The following is a 17,073-nucleotide window of genomic DNA, read 5'->3' on the forward strand; positions in this document are numbered from 1 at the left end:
AGCAGAGCAAGGCATCTGCCGAGAGCACAACTCCCCCTCGCACCGGCTCACTCTACTTCCTGTTTCATCCTCCAGCCCCTTCAGCTAAAAATACGGCTGCAAAGTACAGCGGCCGTCAAAACCCCTCTTGCCTCCCTGATACACTGCCGTCAGAAACAGCTTCCTCTTTGCCCCAGCCTGCGCAAACGGGCACTGCACCTGCTGGCCAAGGAGCCGTAGGCCACACATGCAGGATGGGGGGCTCTGCTGAGAAGCAGTGTCTCTGAAAAAGCTTTGGGATAGGAGTGGATCATCCGTGGAACACGTGCTCCCAGTGTGATGCTGTGGCTGAAAAAGCTCATGCAACCTGGGCGCACATAAACTGGGGCATCTTGGGTAGGAGCATAGAGATTATATTTCCCTTTCTATTGGGCACTGCTTTAATCACTGCCGGATTCCTGTGTGTAGTTCTGGAGTCTGCAATTCAAGAAGGATCTGGATAAACCACAGAGGGCTTAGAAAAGAGCCACAAGAACGATTAAATGATTAGAAAGCCTGCCTCATCCTGATAGTCTCAATCAGTTCTATCTAGTTAACGTAGCAGAGGGAAGGTTAAGGGGTCACTTGATACACAGGGAACAAGCATATCACTACCCAACGGCTAGAAGCTGGGGCTACACAAATTCAGTCTGGATAGGAGATATACATTATACACCTCTCTAGTCCAGAAACACGCATGGTCCGACAAGATATTAGTTAGCTGGATGTCCAATTTTCATGGGTGTGGAAAGTTTCCCACGGTCCCATAAATTTTGTGTACAGCCACTCGTCCTGGCTCTCAGTGTTCTGTGCTGTTGTTTAGCTCTGATTTACCCCTCAATGTCCTCTAAGGGTACGTTTACACAGCAACATTATTTCGAAATAACTTAGTCTGCGTCTACACAGCAGGCAGTTATTTTGACATAATCATAGACTCATAGAATACTAGGACTGGAAGGGATGTCGAGAGGTCATCGAATCCAGTCCCCTGCCCTCATGGCAGGACCCAGTACTGTCTAGACCATCCCTGATAGACATTTATCTAACCTACTCTTAAATATCTCCAGAGATGGGGATTCCACAAACTCCCTGAGCAATTTATTCCAGTGTTTGACCACCCTGATAGTTAGGAACGTTTTCCTGATGTCCAACCTAAACCTCCCTTGCTGCAGTTTAAGCCCATTGCTTCTTGTTCTATCCTCAGAAGCCAAGATGAACAAGTTTTCTCCCTCCTCCTTGTGACACCCTTTTAGATACCTGAAAACAGCTATCATGTCTCCCCTCAGGCTTCACTTTTCTAAACTAAACAAACCCAGTTCCTTCAGCCTTCTGTCATAGGTCATGTTCTCTAGAGCTTTAATCATTCTTCTTGCTCTTCTCTGGATCCTCTCCAATTTCTCCACATCATTCTTGAAATGCGGTGCCCAGAACTGGACACAATACTTCAACTGAGGCCTAACCAGCCTATCATGTCAAAATACTGTCAAGCTGGAGGACATCTTACTCCGACTCCTCCTTAACCCTCATTGTATGATATGTAAGGGAAGTCAGAGGAAGAGTGCTCTATTTCAAAATAAGTGCTGTGTAGAAGCTCCCAATTTCGAAATAAGCTATTCTGAAATAAGCTACGCAATTGATGAGGCTCAATTTGAATAGCTTATTTCGAGTTAAGCCCTGCTGTGCAGACGCACCCTAACAGCCCTGTAAGCAGTGGAAGTGTTGGTAATGCTGCTAGACAATATTGACCTCCCATGGTTCGGAAAATTCTCTGGTTTGGAGCCGGTCAGGTCCTGAGAGTCCCGGACCAGAGAGGTTCAACCCGTAGTGAGCGTGATTAACCACGGGAGCAATTTACCAAAGATCAAGGGGAATAGGATATGCCATCACTGGTCATTTTTAAATCAAGAGAGGATGTTTGTTCAAAAGCTTCTCTTCTAGGAATTATTTCAGGGGCAGATCTCTGACCCGTGTTATGCAGGAGGTCAGACTAGATGATCACCATGGTCCGTTGTGGCCTTGGAATCTAGGACGTTATGAATCTTTCTCAATGGCAGGGCTTGTCGCCACACTGCTCCTCCTGGTCTCTTTCCAAACCTCATTCTCCATTCCCTGCAGCGTCTCCTTTCCGAGGTTCCCACACCCAGTTCTGTACCCATCACCTCTGCTTCTCACGTCCATAAGTAGCTGCAGGACTGGGGATGTGGTAGAACAAAATGAGGAGCAGACCATTTTATCCCACTGCACAGAGCCACCTCTCCGGTTTCCATGTAGTCTTGTTACTTCTCAAGCTACAAGGCGAGTTCTAACTATTTGGTGTTAGCACGAGACCTTCCCTGGGGGACAAATTATTCCACATCTGCCAGTTGGGGTTTTTCACCTCTTCCCTGGAGCCTCTGGTCATGGGCAGGAATGGAAACCTCGTCTAGTTGGACCAGGGTTCCGATCCAGTCTGGCACTTGATAGAGTTGTAAAGCCATAAAAGACCATGCATGCCTCCTGCATAACACATTTCGCCTAGTCCTGTTAAGGGTGTAAGTTTAGCCATTAAACCAGTCAATTGACAAGCATCATTTTATCAGTTTCCGTGATGGTTAAACTCTTCTACCCTGCAGGTGCATCCTGGCTGTCGATTCATGCCAACACCCAGGTAGCGGGCTACCACCCCATGCTCTGAGCTCTGCAGTATAAGGATTATGAGCCAGCTCCTGGCACGCACCAGTTCTGGCTCCTGGCCCCACTTCTGGGGAGCTGGCTACTACACTGCACTGCACTGCACTGCAGGCTCTGCCATATCAGAGCTTTATTCTGCAGAGCCCGCAGGACAGGAACCACGAGGCACACAACTACCATCTCCCGTCCCTGGTCACCCAGCCAAAACCGGTTAACCGTGTAATGGATATCAAGAGCTCACAGTCATAGTGATTAGTTAAGAACAGGGTAACAACCAGTGGTCACAGCCCACAAGTCACGTAGATGTTAAGTGCTGGGTACGCTCCATGGCAGAGGTGGAGTAAAAGGAGGAGGTGGGGGTGGCCTTCTGGATTTAATTAAGAAGGATTTACTAGTGACTCAGCATCCAAGTGCTCATTTAATGTTCTCTGCACCCAATACAGCATAACACAGGGACATCTCAGAAAGAACAGTGCAATCTGACAGCCTCTTTCCTGGTTGCCATGGCAGCTGTACACACATCCGCACAAGAACATGCAGCAATGTCTGTTTGTAAGGCACCAGCGGGGTCTAGTGGAGGGGGGGCTGCAGTGGGTTCTAACCCCACCTTGGCCACTGACCTGCCGGGTGACTTTGGGCATAGTACATCCCAGCCCTGGGCAGCTCCTTCTCCTCCCATTCCTGTCTGGTTCGATTGTAAGCTCTGCGGGGCAGAGAGTATCTCTCATGAGGCGTCTCTAGGGTACCTAGCACGATGCAGCCCTGATCTTGGATGGGCGGGGGTGTTCCGTGCTACTGGAATACACACAATAAAATAGTAATAGCAAGAACGAGACGCTTAATAGGATGGACACTCAAGGGGCCCATCCTTGCATCTCGAGAGAAATTCGTCCTTGATGAGCTTTAGAGGCTAGGATTGATGCTTCTCTTCTGCTGAATTGTCTTTGTTTTGCTACAGTAGATTCATACATGGCCCTGAAAAACCATTTTATATGAGGGAAGGGCTCTACTTTCTTCCCCTTCATGGTGCTGTACTCTGGGGAACCCGCCCATGGAGATTCTGAAGAGGAAACCAAGGGCTGGAATCCGCGCAATATTTTCTTGTAATCTACGCAATTTTGCATACAACTATCCAAGCCATAAAGACAGACTATGCACTCCAGAGAAAACGGAGCAACAACCCTGAAGCAAAGCAAAACTCCCCTTCCTGTCTTTTCAATGTCAGGTTACACAGTTCTGGTGACTTCAACGGGTGCCATTTTCAGCCCGCTAACAGCATTGCATTCTAACGAGCACATCAAACGAAGGGGAGCATGTCTCTTTCCAGTGATATTGCGATGGGATTGCTGGGTCAGTGATCAAAAAGTCAACATCGACCATTAACCAGCAGCAGCCAGCTGGGCCTTTGGGGCAGGGTCTCGTACATGCAGCAGGTGAAGGAGACGAGTGAGCAGCGTACAAACAGTTGGAGCTCTGTTTGTGGTTCTCTGAGGTGCTTCCTGTGTTGTCATGCCTGAGAGATCAGTCTTGCAACAGAAACGCAGTCTGCTGAAAGCACAACAGCACCGGGGTAGGTTACATCACGCTTGAACACGAGGCTTTTGCACTTCGTTAATATATGCACACAGGCGGGGTCGGCATCTCTCCGACAGGAAATATATCCTGCCTTACCTCTCGCAGACTCAAGCGCCAAGGTGCAAGTAGTGATCACTTACAACTTTGGGGGTATTTATCAGGCAAGGATTCTCTTCTCCAGCTCAGAGAGCCAGCTTGGCCAAATGGCATTATATCTACAAACCTCACAGCTGACTCAAGAACTTCTGAGTGGCAGCCAAACATCAGCATTACAGAACCTAACCCAAGTGATTAAGAGTCATTTTCATTTAATTCCATCTTTCATCCCAAAGGATCTTCAAAGCAATTTCTCTCTCAATCACCCATTTCTCAAATGCTCCAGCAAGTGCCTCTTTGCTTTCTCCTATGCTGCCCTTTATGCATGGGAGAAATTCCTCGCAAAATTCCACTTAACCACCATATTGTCCTCCTTACAACTCTCCTTGGCCATGAAGCCTACAAAAAACAAACCAACCCTGAACCATGGATAAGCAGCTGGCTTGATGTGACTGCCTGCTGCTTCTCATGCTGATTGGTATCAGCTCATTATAACTTTGCGCTCTCTATGTCCATCTGCTTTGTAAACCGGCTGTCTCTCATCTAATGCAACTGCAAACTCTATGGGGCAGAGACTCTCTATAGAACGTTGTCAAATCCCTAGCACAAAGGAACCGTGTCCTCTAGACTCTATAGGGTTGCCAGGTGTCTGGGATTGAACCGGACAGTCCAGTATTCGGACTTTGTGTCCGGTAAACAAATGGAGAAAAATATGTCTGGTATTTTCTAAGTAAGTACTTTTTTTGCTTTTCCTAGGCCCGGCTCGGGTCTGACAAAAGCCCACTTGGGACACGCGGCAATTAAAGGGGCCGCGACTGCATTTTGTCCTGGCCTCCCAAATCCCCGCCCCTCCCAGGTCTCCCTGGTTACTCCCCAGTGCTTTTTTTTTTTTTTTTGATCTCGACAAATTTTTGTCTGGTATTTTTTTTAAACCATCTGGCAACCCTAAGGCTCTACAGGAATAATAAATCTATTCACAAAACCAGCACAGCTAAAGTGCAGCCAGCAAGCGATATCCAGCACTTCGCAATTGATGCCTGAGAACAAGAGGGCCAAGCTTTTCAAAGGATGCCATACGTTGGGAATTTCAAGGCCCACGCAGAGCAGACAAGATCTTATACATGAAGGTCTCATCAGAAAGACCTCACAGAATGAACTGCACGGAACTCAACGGCCTTCCGCCAAAAGGACACGGGATGAGTCAGTTCCCACCGAATTTGAACTTAGAATTTCAAGGGTTGGCCCATTATTTTATGCCTAAAGCTTCAAACAAGCTTGAAGTGTTGGCCATGAAATGTCTTTGGACCACAGTGTCTCTTTTAGCTACTTCCCGGGCCATGATCTACTGGCAAGTCTTGATCCTTCAGAGTAATCGAATTTTGGGGGGAAGGAAGAAGGCCCCTCACTCCAGTGTGGGGCAGGTTCCCCAATAACTGGTGCATTGTATCTGCAAACTACTTGGCAGCCAACAACCGGTGAACTGGCTCTTTGCTTGCCCAGAAGTTGCGGTGGACAAGAACAAAGGAGGAAGCAAGTTGGGTCATGACATCTAGTTGGCTTGCCCTCAGCCAGCAGATGAGACTCATGCCGGTGCCATAACAGCTTAAAGGGTCAGGATAAGGCAAGAAACAGCATGGGCTACTCTAAAGTGTGGCACCTTTAGTCTGGCTGCCCGTCACACCCTGGAGAACAGGCAGTCGGGACACGGGGAAACAGACAGAGGAGTGGCAAAGTTGGCCACGTAGGGGAAAAGCGGAGCTCCGGGGAAGACAGATGAGCATGTGCATTAAGCCCCAGTGTGGTCCTTCAAAGACCTGCGTTTGATTCCCAGCAGTGCTGCAGGCTGCCTGGGCAAGGCACTTAATTTCTCTGTGCTAGCTGCAACATGGGGATAATGCTTTTGGGAAAGCACTGTCGGTGTTTGTGATATGCCTCAGACACGCCGGTGTACTGATTTGACCAAAAACTTCACGCAGGAGGCACAAAAGTACAGTAGTCCCGTGCTATTTTGAGAAGACAAGCTGTTGCCAACATGGGTTCAGAGCATATTAGAATGAGGCTACGTTTACGCTACCACCTGCGTCAGCATAATTTACATCACTCCGGGGTATGAATACACCAGCTGTCGCCTGAGCAACATACGGAACACTGACAGTGATGTGTCAGCGGGAGAGCAGCTCCCACCCAAGTAGCTTCCGCCACTCGCAGAGGTGGCTTTATTATGGCGACAGGAGAGCTCTCTTTCACATCGGCATAGAGCGTCTCCACCAGACATCTGTACAGCTGCAGGGCTGTATGCCTAGAAATGGCCTTTGTCGAAGAATAATCACAATTGCTGGGAGATGGCAAAAAATAGCTGGTATTAAATAGCCTCGTGTGAAATGAAATGTTGCACATAGACAAAGAAATATCACTGATTGCTAATCCCTTGAAGAGCAATTTCCTCTTTTTCTTGAAGACAGACAAGTTGATACATGCATATTATTATTATTACTACGAATTATTACATTGTTCCGCCTTTGACTCCTCAGTGGTCATGTTTGTTCCATGGACCCTCGCTTTGGAATCATAGAACCAGAGAGTTGGAAGAGACCTCAGGAGGTTATCACATCCAGCCCCCTGCCCAAAGCAGGACCAATCCCAACCAAATCAATCCAGCCAGGGCTTTGTCAAGCTGAGACTTAAAAACCTCTAGGGATGGAGACTCCACTACTTCCCTAGGGAACCCATCCCAGTGATTCCCCACCCACCTAGGGAAATTGTTTTTCCTAATATCCAACCTTGACCTCTCCCACTGCAACTTGAGACCATTGCTCCTTGTTCTGCCATCTGTCACTACTGAGAACAGCCTCTCTCCATCCTCTTTGGAATCTCCCTTGAGAAAGTTGAAGGCTGCTATCAAATCCCCCCTCACTCTTCGCTTCTGCAGACTCAACAAGCCCAAATCCCACAGTCTCTACTCGTAGGTCATGTGCTCCATCCCCCTAATCATTTTGGTTGCCCTCCGCTGGACCCTCTCCAATGCATCCACATCCTTTCTATAGTGGGGGGCCCAGAACTGGACACAATACTCCAGTTGTGGGCTCACCAGAGCTGAATAAAGGGGAATAATCACTTCTCTAGATGTGCTGGCAATGCTCCTCCTAATGCAACCTAATATGCCATTCGCCTTCTTGGCTACAAGGGCGCCCTGTTGACTCATAACCAGCTTCTCATCCACTGGAATCCCCGGGTCCTTTTCTACTGAACTGGTACTTAGCCAGTCCATCCCCAGCCTGTAACAGTGCCTGGGATTCTTCCATTCCAAGGGCAGGACTCTGCACTTGTCCTTGTTGAACCTAATCAGATTTCAAGGCATCAGCTGATTACATAAACGTTGCAAACAAAAATCAGCCGTATATATTAGGGCTAAATTCCTGTCTGAGGAATGACGCTGGATTTACACTGAAAGTGGACAGCAGAATTTGGCTCCAGGAATCTACCAAGGTGACTGGCATCTGGCAGCCCTCCTAATGTAAAACTTGGACATGTTTTTTTTTAGTTTCCTGGGCTGAGCAGGAAGTGTCCAACGGTTTAACGACCTGACACAATTACGGGAGACCCCTGTGATCCAAGAAACACAGCTAGAAACAAACCACCATGCTGAAAGCAACGGCTGGCTAGGAGGGCCGAGCTATGCAATATCCTGTTCCTTGCCAAACTGCAAACGTGTGTCTGTAAATGCCAGTCCCCTCTCCTCCCCCACCAAAAAACCAAACCCCAGCAAATACACAGGAGCAAGCACAAAGGTTTCCACTTGTCTCTCACTGGTCAATCCTGATTCCTCGGGACATGGACGTTTCCTGCCAAATCCATTCCCTTCTTTTTACTCAGGGCCTGTCTGGCACCAGACTGGGAGTGAACGTGCCTCTCCTTCTTTCAAGCCCACTCAAACGTCCTGGGTTCGAAAGTTCACCTCCAGCGTGACGGGTGGGCCCCCCTCTTGTTTTGAAAACGTCTCACCGCTGAAAAGTGGCCGTGAGTTTAAATGACAGGAGGGAAAAACTGGTCTGCAACCGCTGTGGGATATGTGGCTTTGCAGACTTCCAAGCCTGTATTTTTGGTTCCTCACTCAAGCCAGCCAAAGTTCAAGTCCCTAATTTCCACCCTCAACGCAAACTGCAACCGCGTCTGCCTCCTCCCCTGTCAGCAGAACCAGGGGGGCACTTTTGATTCTGTTCTGTTCACTGTGTGCGCCTTCACCTCTGCGAGCCACTTGCGCCTTTTATTTTCTGCCCGGGCTCTGTGGCCACGCTGGCTGTGTACCCCGCCGTCCATTTCCCTTTGGGCCGCCCCATTGTTCTTCCACACCAATGTCCACGCAGCACGGCTCCGATATGGGCTCGAATTAAACGCTGCCCTTCTGGCCAACTCCTGGCAATGAGGGGAAGCGGCTGCGGTGGGAGGCTGCTGGCTCCCCCAGACTGCAGCCTCCTGCCAGCCCCTCACTCTAAGCTCATCCCATTTGCTGCAGAGGGGAAGGTGGGGGGGGAATTGGGCCCTTTGGGCTGCCTGGCGGGTGCACTAGAATAAACAAGGAGGCTCTGGATAAGCCCGCAGCATGCTGGGATCGCTCATCCTGCAACAGCCCCTGCGCTAAGCTGGGCCCCGCAGCGCTCTGTGGCTCGCAGGGCGCAGCTGCACCTGCCCGCGGTGCTTTGCGTGGGGACCCCGCACCCCAGGACCCGTGCAAGCCCGGGGAGGGGGGGCTGCGAGACACCCCAGGCAAAGCCGGGCAGGGCTCCATGCGGGGCCGGGGGCTGCCTGCCTGGGCGAGCTGTCATGGCCCGGGGCCAAGCGCCCCCCCAGCGGCCGGGATCCCCCTGCTACGCGTCCCAGCCCGGGCAGGGCGCAGCGAGGCGGCACCGGCCGTGCCCAGCCCGGTGCTCCCCGGGTCGCCCGGCGCCCCCTGCCCGCGGCGCCCCCAGCCCGGCCCGGCCCCGCCGCTTACCGGCCGCGAGAGGATGCTCCGAGCCGCAGCCGCCTGCGCCGCGATCGGTGTCAGACACACAAAGAGCAGGAAATGGAGCAGCAAGTGCACTTCCTGCGCTGCGCGCCCGCTGCGCGCCCCGCCCGCCTGCGGGATGCTCCGTGCGCCCGCGCCGCGCCGCGCTGCGGGGATGGAGCGGCTGGTCCCGCCCTGCGCGCCCCTCCTGCCACGCACACCCGGCACCCACCCAGCGCCCTCCCCCTGCACCCACACCCTCCGTCAGCTCACACCCGGCACCCACCCACCGCCCTCCCCCTGCACCCACACCCTCCGTCAGCTCACACCCGGCACCCACCCAGCGCCCTCCCCCTGCACCCACACCCTCCGTCAGCTCACACCCGGCACCCACCCACCGCCCTCCCCCTGCACCCACACCCCTCCGTCAGCTCACACCCGGCACCCACCCAGCGCCCTCCCCCTGCACCCACACCCCTCCGTCAGCTCACACCCGGCACCCACCCACCGCCCTCCCCCTGCACCCACACCCTCCGTCAGCTCACACCCGGCACCCACCCACCGCCCTCCCCCTGCACCCACACCCTCCGTCAGCTCACACCCGGCACCCACCCAGCGCCCTCCCCCTGCACCCACACCCTCCGTCAGCTCACACCCGGCACCCACCCAGCGCCCTCCCCCTGCACCCACACCCCTCCGTCAGCTCACACCCGGCACCCACCCAGCGCCCTCCCCCTGCACCCACACCCTCCGTCAGCTCACACCCGGCACCCACCCAGCGCCCTCCCCCTGCACCCACACCCTCCGTCAGCTCACACCCGGCACCCACCCACCGCCCTCCCCCTGCACCCACACCCTCCGTCAGCTCACACCCGGCACCCACCCAGCGCCCTCCCCCTGCACCCACACCCTCCGTCAGCTCACACCCGGCACCCACCCAGCGCCCTCCCCCTGCACCCACACCCCTCCGTCAGCTCACACCCGGCACCCACCCAGCGCCCTCCCCCTGCACCCACACCCTCCGTCAGCTCACACCCGGCACCCACCCAGCGCCCTCCCCCTGCACCCACACCCCTCCGTCAGCTCACACCCGGCACCCACCCACCGCCCTCCCCCTGCACCCACACCCTCCGTCAGCTCACACCCTGCACCCACCCAGCGCCCTCCCCCTGCACCCACACCCTCCGTCAGCTCACACCCGGCACCCACCCACCGCCCTCCCCCTGCACCCACACCCTCCGTCAGCTCACACCCGGCACCCACCCAGCGCCCTCCCCCTGCACCCACACCCTCCGTCAGCTCACACCCGGCACCCACCCAGCGCCCTCCCCCTGCACCCACACCCTCCGTCAGCTCACACCCGGCACCCACCCAGCGCCCTCCCCCTGCACCCACACCCTCCGTCAGCTCACACCCGGCACCCACCCAGCGCCCTCCCCCTGCACCCACACCCTCCGTCAGCTCACACCCGGCACCCACCCAGCGCCCTCCCCCTGCACCCACACCCTCCGTCAGCTCACACCCGGCACCCACCCAGCGCCCTCCCCCTGCACCCACACCCTCCGTCAGCTCACACCCGGCACCCACCCAGCGCCCTCCCCCTGCACCCACACCCTCCGTCAGCTCACACCCGGCACCCACCCACCGCCCTCCCCCTGCACCCACACCCCTCCGTCAGCTCACACCCGGCACCCACCCAGCGCCCTCCCCCTGCACCCACACCCTCCGTCAGCTCACACCCGGCACCCACCCAGCGCCCTCCCCCTGCACCCACACCCTCCGTCAGCTCACACCCGGCACCCACCCACCGCCCTCCCCCTGCACCCACACCCTCCGTCAGCTCACACCCGGCACCCACCCAGCGCCCTCCCCCTGCACCCACACCCCTCCGTCAGCTCACACCCGGCACCCACCCAGCGCCCTCCCCCTGCACCCACACCCCTCCGTCAGCTCACACCCGGCACCCACCCAGCGCCCTCCCCCTGCACCCACACCCTCCGTCAGCTCACACCCTGCACCCACCCAGCGCCCTCCCCCTGCACCCACACCCCTCCGTCAGCTCACACCCTGCACCCACCCAGCGCCCTCCCCCTGCACCCACACCCCTCCGTCAGCTCACACCCTGCACCCACCCAGCGCCCTCCCCCTGCACCCACACCCCTCCGTCAGCTCACACCCGGCACCCACCCAGCGCCCTCCCCCTGCACCCACACCCCTCCGTCAGCTCACACCCGGCACCCACCCAGCGCCCTCCCCCTGCACCCACACCCCTCCGTCAGCTCACACCCGGCACCCACCCACCGCCCTCCCCCTGCACCCACACCCTCCGTCAGCTCACACCCTGCACCCACCCAGCGCCCTCCCCCTGCACCCACACCCCTCCGTCAGCTCACACCCGGCACCCACCCAGCGCCCTCCCCCTGCACCCACACCCCTCCGTCAGCTCACACCCTGCACCCACCCAGCGCCCTCCCCCTGCACCCACACCCCTCCGTCAGCTCACACCGTGCACCCACCCACCGCCCTCCCCCTGCACCCACACCCTCCGTCAGCTCACACCCTGCACCCACCCAGCGCCCTCCCCCTGCACCCACACCCCTCCGTCAGCTCACACCCTGCACCCACCCAGCGCCCTCCCCCTGCACCCACACCCCTCCGTCAGCTCACACCCGGCACCCGCCCAGCGCCCTCCTCCTGCACCAACACCCCTCTGTCAGCTCACACCCGGCACCCACCCAGCGCCCTCCCCCTGCACCCACACCCCTCTGTCAGCTCACACCTGGCACCCACCCACCACCCTCCCCCTGCACCCACACCCCTCTGTCAGCTCACACCCTGCACCCACCCACCGCCCTCCCCCTGCACCCACACCCTCCGTCAGCTCACACCCTGCACCCACCCAGCGCCCTCCTCCTGCACCAACACCCCTCCGTCAGCTCACACCCTGCACCCACCCAGCGCCCTCCCCCTGCACCCACACCCTCCGTCAGCTCACACCCTGCACCCACCCAGCGCCCTCCCCCTGCACCCACACCCCTCTGTCAGCTCACACCCTGCACCCACCCAGCGCCCTCCCCCTGCACCCACACCCTCCATCAGCTCACACCCTGCACCCACCCAGCACCCTCCCCCTGCACCCACACCCTCCGTCAGCTCACACCCTGCACCCACCCAGCGCCCTCCCCCTGCACCCACACCCCTCTGTCAGCTCACACCTGGCACCCACCCACCACTCTCCCCCTGCACCCACACCCCTCCATCAGCTCACACCCTGCACCCACCCAGCGCTCTCCTCCTGCACCAACACCCCTCCGTCAGCTCACACCCTGCACCCACCCAGCGCCCTCCCCCTGCACCCACACCCCTCTGTCAGCTCACACCCTGCACCCACCCACACCCCTCCGTCAGCTCACACCCTGCACCCACCCACACCCTCCGTCAGCTCACACCCTGCACCCACTCAGCGCCCTCCCCCTGCACCCACACCCCTCCGTCAGCTCACATCCTACTGCCACCCACCCACCGCCCTCCCCCTGCACCCACACCCTGCGAGGCTGATCTGAAGAATAGAAAATCTTCCCTCTGTGGAGACACAAACATCTGGGCTTGTTTGGCCTGATCTGAAGAAGGTGGAGGGAAGATCTGAGCGCTCTCTCTAAATACACCCAAGGGAAACATACCAGGGAGGGAGAGGAGGGATTTCAGTTACGCGCCAGTGTGGCCACAAGAACAAATGGATAGATACAGGCCTCCAACAAGTCTGGGCTTGAAATAGAATCACAGAACTGGAAGGGACCTCGAGAGGTCATCGAGTCCAGTTCCCTGCCCTCGTGGCAGGACCAGGCACCATCTAGATCAGCCCTGACAGGTGTCTGTCTAACCTGCTCTCAAATATCTCCAGAGATGGAGATTCCACAACCTCCCTGGGCAATTTATTCCAGTGTTTAACCACCCTGACAGGGAGCTTTTCCTAATGTCCAACCTAAACCTCCCCTGCTGCAATTTAAGCCCCTTGCTTCTTGTCCGATCCTCCGAGGCCCAGGAGAACAATTTTTCTCCCTTCTCCTTGTTGCACTCTTTTAGGTACTTGAAACTGCTACCATGTCCCCTCTCAGTTTTCTCTTTTATAAACTAAACATGCCCAATTCTTTCAGTCTTCCCTCTTTGCTCATGTCCTCTAGAACTTTCATCGTTTTTGTTGCTCTTCTCTGGACCCTCCCCAATTTCTCCACAGCTTTCCTGAAAAGCGGTGCCCAGAACTGGACACAGTCCTCCAACTGAGGCCTAGTCAGCGCAGAGCAGAGCAGAAGAAGGACTTCTCCTGTCTTGCTCACAACACTCCTGTGAATGCCGCCCAGAATCAGGTTTTATTTTTTTGCAATCTGATGAAGGTTTCTGTCCATACGAGGAGGAAGTTCTAGCACAGCCTTCCAAGGGGAGTTGTGGGGGCAAACATACGAGCTGGCTTCCAATACTAAGTAGGATACGTTTATGGAGGGAATGGGATGCTGGCAACAAGGCCCAATGGGTAGAATTTGAAGCTAGACAAATGAGTACACAAAATAAGGTGGAAGGCTGTAACAGAGTGGGGATTTATCCTCTGGAGCAAGTTTCCAAGGGGTGTTGGGGAGTGTCCTGCTCTGGAAATCTTTAAGTGAAATGTGGATGTTTTTCTATGCCCGTACGGTCACAGCTAGTGGACTTGGAACAGTAATAAGCCAGGGAAGTTCTGTGGCCTGATTCATACAGGAGGTTGCACTGGGTCAGGGGTGGCCAACCAGATAGAGGCAAAGAGCCAAAATAGCTGTGGATAGAGTGTGAAGAGCCATGTATTATATATTTAGTTGTATTGATGGGGGGGATGTATGGGGATGGGGGGCATAGACAATTTGAAGTGCCTGTTTCCCTCTAGCTTGTTGATCTCTGGTATGGTTTACTCGTTTTTTTACTTATGAAGATGATGGCTTTTTTCTAGTTCTAAAAATTCAAGTCTGTCCCAGACTGCAAATCTGAGAGGTTCAAAACAATATGGGAGAGACCCACATCTCAGAATAATGGCTTCAGCCTGGCAAACAATCGCCTCTGAATTTTCTTTAAAGAAACCCAGTGTAAACTAGGTACATGCTGATTCTTTTTTTTGCCCTGGGATTTAAATATGACATCTGTGTTGGCTGCCTTATTCTGCATCCATGAGGACTTTCAGTTTAAGGTGTTTCAGCCCCCCTGCTCTAACCCAATCCCCCCTCTCCCTCAGAGCCAGGCATCCCCCAGCCCCCCTGCAATAACCCAATGCCCTCGTCCTCCCCCAGAGCCAGGCACGCCTCTCCCCCACATTCTAACCCCATCCCCCTCACCTCCCCCAGAGCCCGGCACCCACAGTCCCCCTCTTCCCCCTGCTCTAACCCAATGCCTGGGTCCTGGAGCTGCTGCCACCATGCGCTTCTCCCTCCAGGCACTGGGGCACGTGTGCAGAGGGGCCGGCCGTGAGCAGTCTGGGCGTGCAAGAGCCGCTTTTCTTTAAGCAAAGAGCCGCATGCAGCTCGGGAGCCGCAGGTTGGCCACCGCTGCACTAGATGATCACCGGGGCTCCTCCAGTCTTAAAATCTAGGACACTCTGGGCACAAAGTTCTAAAAGGATAGCGCTCAATGAAGTGGCCGTTCAAGCAAAACTGTGTTGGGTAAGGGGCTGATCTCAGGCTGGTTCTTTGCCTAAAAGTTAGCCCCACCGTTGGGAAGCTGGCTGCCGAAAAGCCAGTGCTGGCGTGATCCATGTCTTTCAAAGCCTGTGACGTGAAGTCAGGCATCCATGATGTTCGGGCGCCCACGTGTGAGCTCGGTAGTTCCCAGAGCTGCTTGGCATCTGCCAAGGGCTGCTCATTTCTAGGCGAGCATCGTGGGAGGGTCGACAGAGAGGGCAGAACGCAAAGAGATCCCCTTTCGTCTCATACACAAATGCACAACGTTGCTCCGCCTGGAGTTGTGGTCTGACTAGCGTGACTGTCTGCTAGAGCGGGGGTTCTAAACGTTTTGGCCTGCAGCCCACCCCACCCAATGACAGCCTTTCCACGGACCGCCAGCCAACCACCCAGATGACAAAAAGAGTGCAGGAGCGGGTGGGGGTGCGAGGTCGGGGTGGGAGAGGGCTGGGGATGGGGGTCGGGCTGCGAAGTTGGGTGCAGGAGCAGGCTGGGGATGGGGAGTCTGGGCAGGAAGGGGATACAGCAGTGGGGTGTGGGCAGGAGAGGTGTATGTGAGGGGGATGGAGGTAAGGGGTCTGGGCACTCCCGCTGCTCCCAGACTCCGCCCCCTGCTGCTCCCATTGGCTGGGATTCCAGCCAATGGGAGCAATGTGAAAAGTGGCCAGGGAAGTGGTTCCCTGCGTTGTCCATTCCTCCAGCCGCCAGGGGAAGGGGAGCAGCAGCGGCAGCATGCAGATCTGCTTCCTCCCTGGTATAAGTCATGTCTGGCCTGTGAGGCTTGGGGCTCCCGCCCAGCGAGAAGCTGGTGCTGGCACTCCAACCACACGAGGGGCTGCAAAGCTGGAGCAACAGTGCAGGCTACCCGCTGTGGCGGGGAGGCGGGCGAGCCCTGAAGGGGTCTGCAGACCACACTTTGGCTACGTCTACACTGGCATGATTTTCCAGAAATGCCTTTAACGGAAAAGTTTTCCATTAAAAGCATTTTCGGAAAAGCGCGTCTAGATTGGCAGGATGCTTTTCCGCAAAAGCACTTTTTGTGGAAAAATGTCTGTGGCCAATCTAGACGCGCTTTTCTGCAAAAAAGCCCCGATCGCCATTTTCGCCATCGGGGCTTTTTTACGGAAAACAAATCTGAGCTGTCTACACCGGCCCTTTTGCGCAAAAGGACTTTTGCCCGAATGGGAGCAGCCTAGTATTTCCGTAAGAACACTGACAATCTTACATGATTGAACCCTTTTGCGGAAATTCAAGCGGCCAGTGTGGACAGCTGGCAAGTTTTTCCGGAAAAGTGGCTGATTTTCTGGAAAAACTTGCCAGTCTAGACACAGCCTTTGAGAACCGCTGTGCTAGAGCTAATGAGCAGCTAAAACAGGGAGGCTTACAGCTGGGGGAGCAAAAGGAGAGTTTATGCTACTAAGGGGGACCCGCTCACAGTTTCCCCTGTGCTCATCAAGCTGTTTCAGTGAAACAGACTGTGACAGGGTAGGCAGAAGGGGTTAAAAGCCTGTGGGCAGAGGAAGTCCCGCCCCTCCACCCAGACTGGGCATGCTCCAAGTGTTGGGCAGTATAAAAAGGAGCAGCTCTGCTCAGTCTGGGCTAGATGCTGGAGAGGAAGGACCTGCTGCAGGAGCACCAGAGGGACCCCAGCCAGAGACCCAGGAGACAGCACTGAGCCCTCAGAGCCGGAGGAGCCTTAGGGAGAGGCTGGTGTTGTGGACACAGAGACCACATGGAGCACCCAACACTGGATCTGGCAGGAAGTGGCCGGGGGGGGGCGCGAGTACCTCCCACCTGAGTGAGCTCAGCGTGTTGCGGCGGGATTCCCTGCTGAGTGAGTGGCGGATCATGCCCCCACTGACAGGGCCCTGGGTTGGGGCCCGGTGGAGTAGGGTGGGCCTGGGCCCCCTTACCAGGACTACTGCCCCAAACCCCTGTGTTACTGACTCTGGCCATTAGGCAGTGCTGCCCCAAACCCAGGGGCTACACTATTGAATCAGAACAGACCTCACCGCCTCAGGGCACCGGACTGTC

The 17,073-nt window shown here is 55.7% G+C and overlaps 1 protein-coding gene across 2 annotated transcripts in view; it reads right to left on the bottom strand.

Annotated features, from left to right (window-relative positions):
* Nucleotides 1–9,509, bottom strand: part of CYFIP2 (cytoplasmic FMR1 interacting protein 2) — a 77,749-nt gene extending 68,240 nt beyond the window's left edge. For both annotated transcript variants that reach the window (XM_075900623.2, XM_075900621.2), the window contains exon 1: nt 9,350–9,509. The gene's annotated coding sequence lies outside the window, so the exon portion shown is untranslated. The remainder of the gene's footprint in view (nt 1–9,349) is intronic.
* Nucleotides 9,510–17,073: the final 7,564 nt, after the last annotated feature.

This window comes from Pelodiscus sinensis, chromosome 16 (assembly GCF_052426305.1).
Source record: "Pelodiscus sinensis isolate ZL-2025 chromosome 16, ASM5242630v1, whole genome shotgun sequence".
In the NCBI taxonomy this organism is placed as follows: domain Eukaryota; kingdom Metazoa; phylum Chordata; order Testudines; family Trionychidae; genus Pelodiscus; species Pelodiscus sinensis.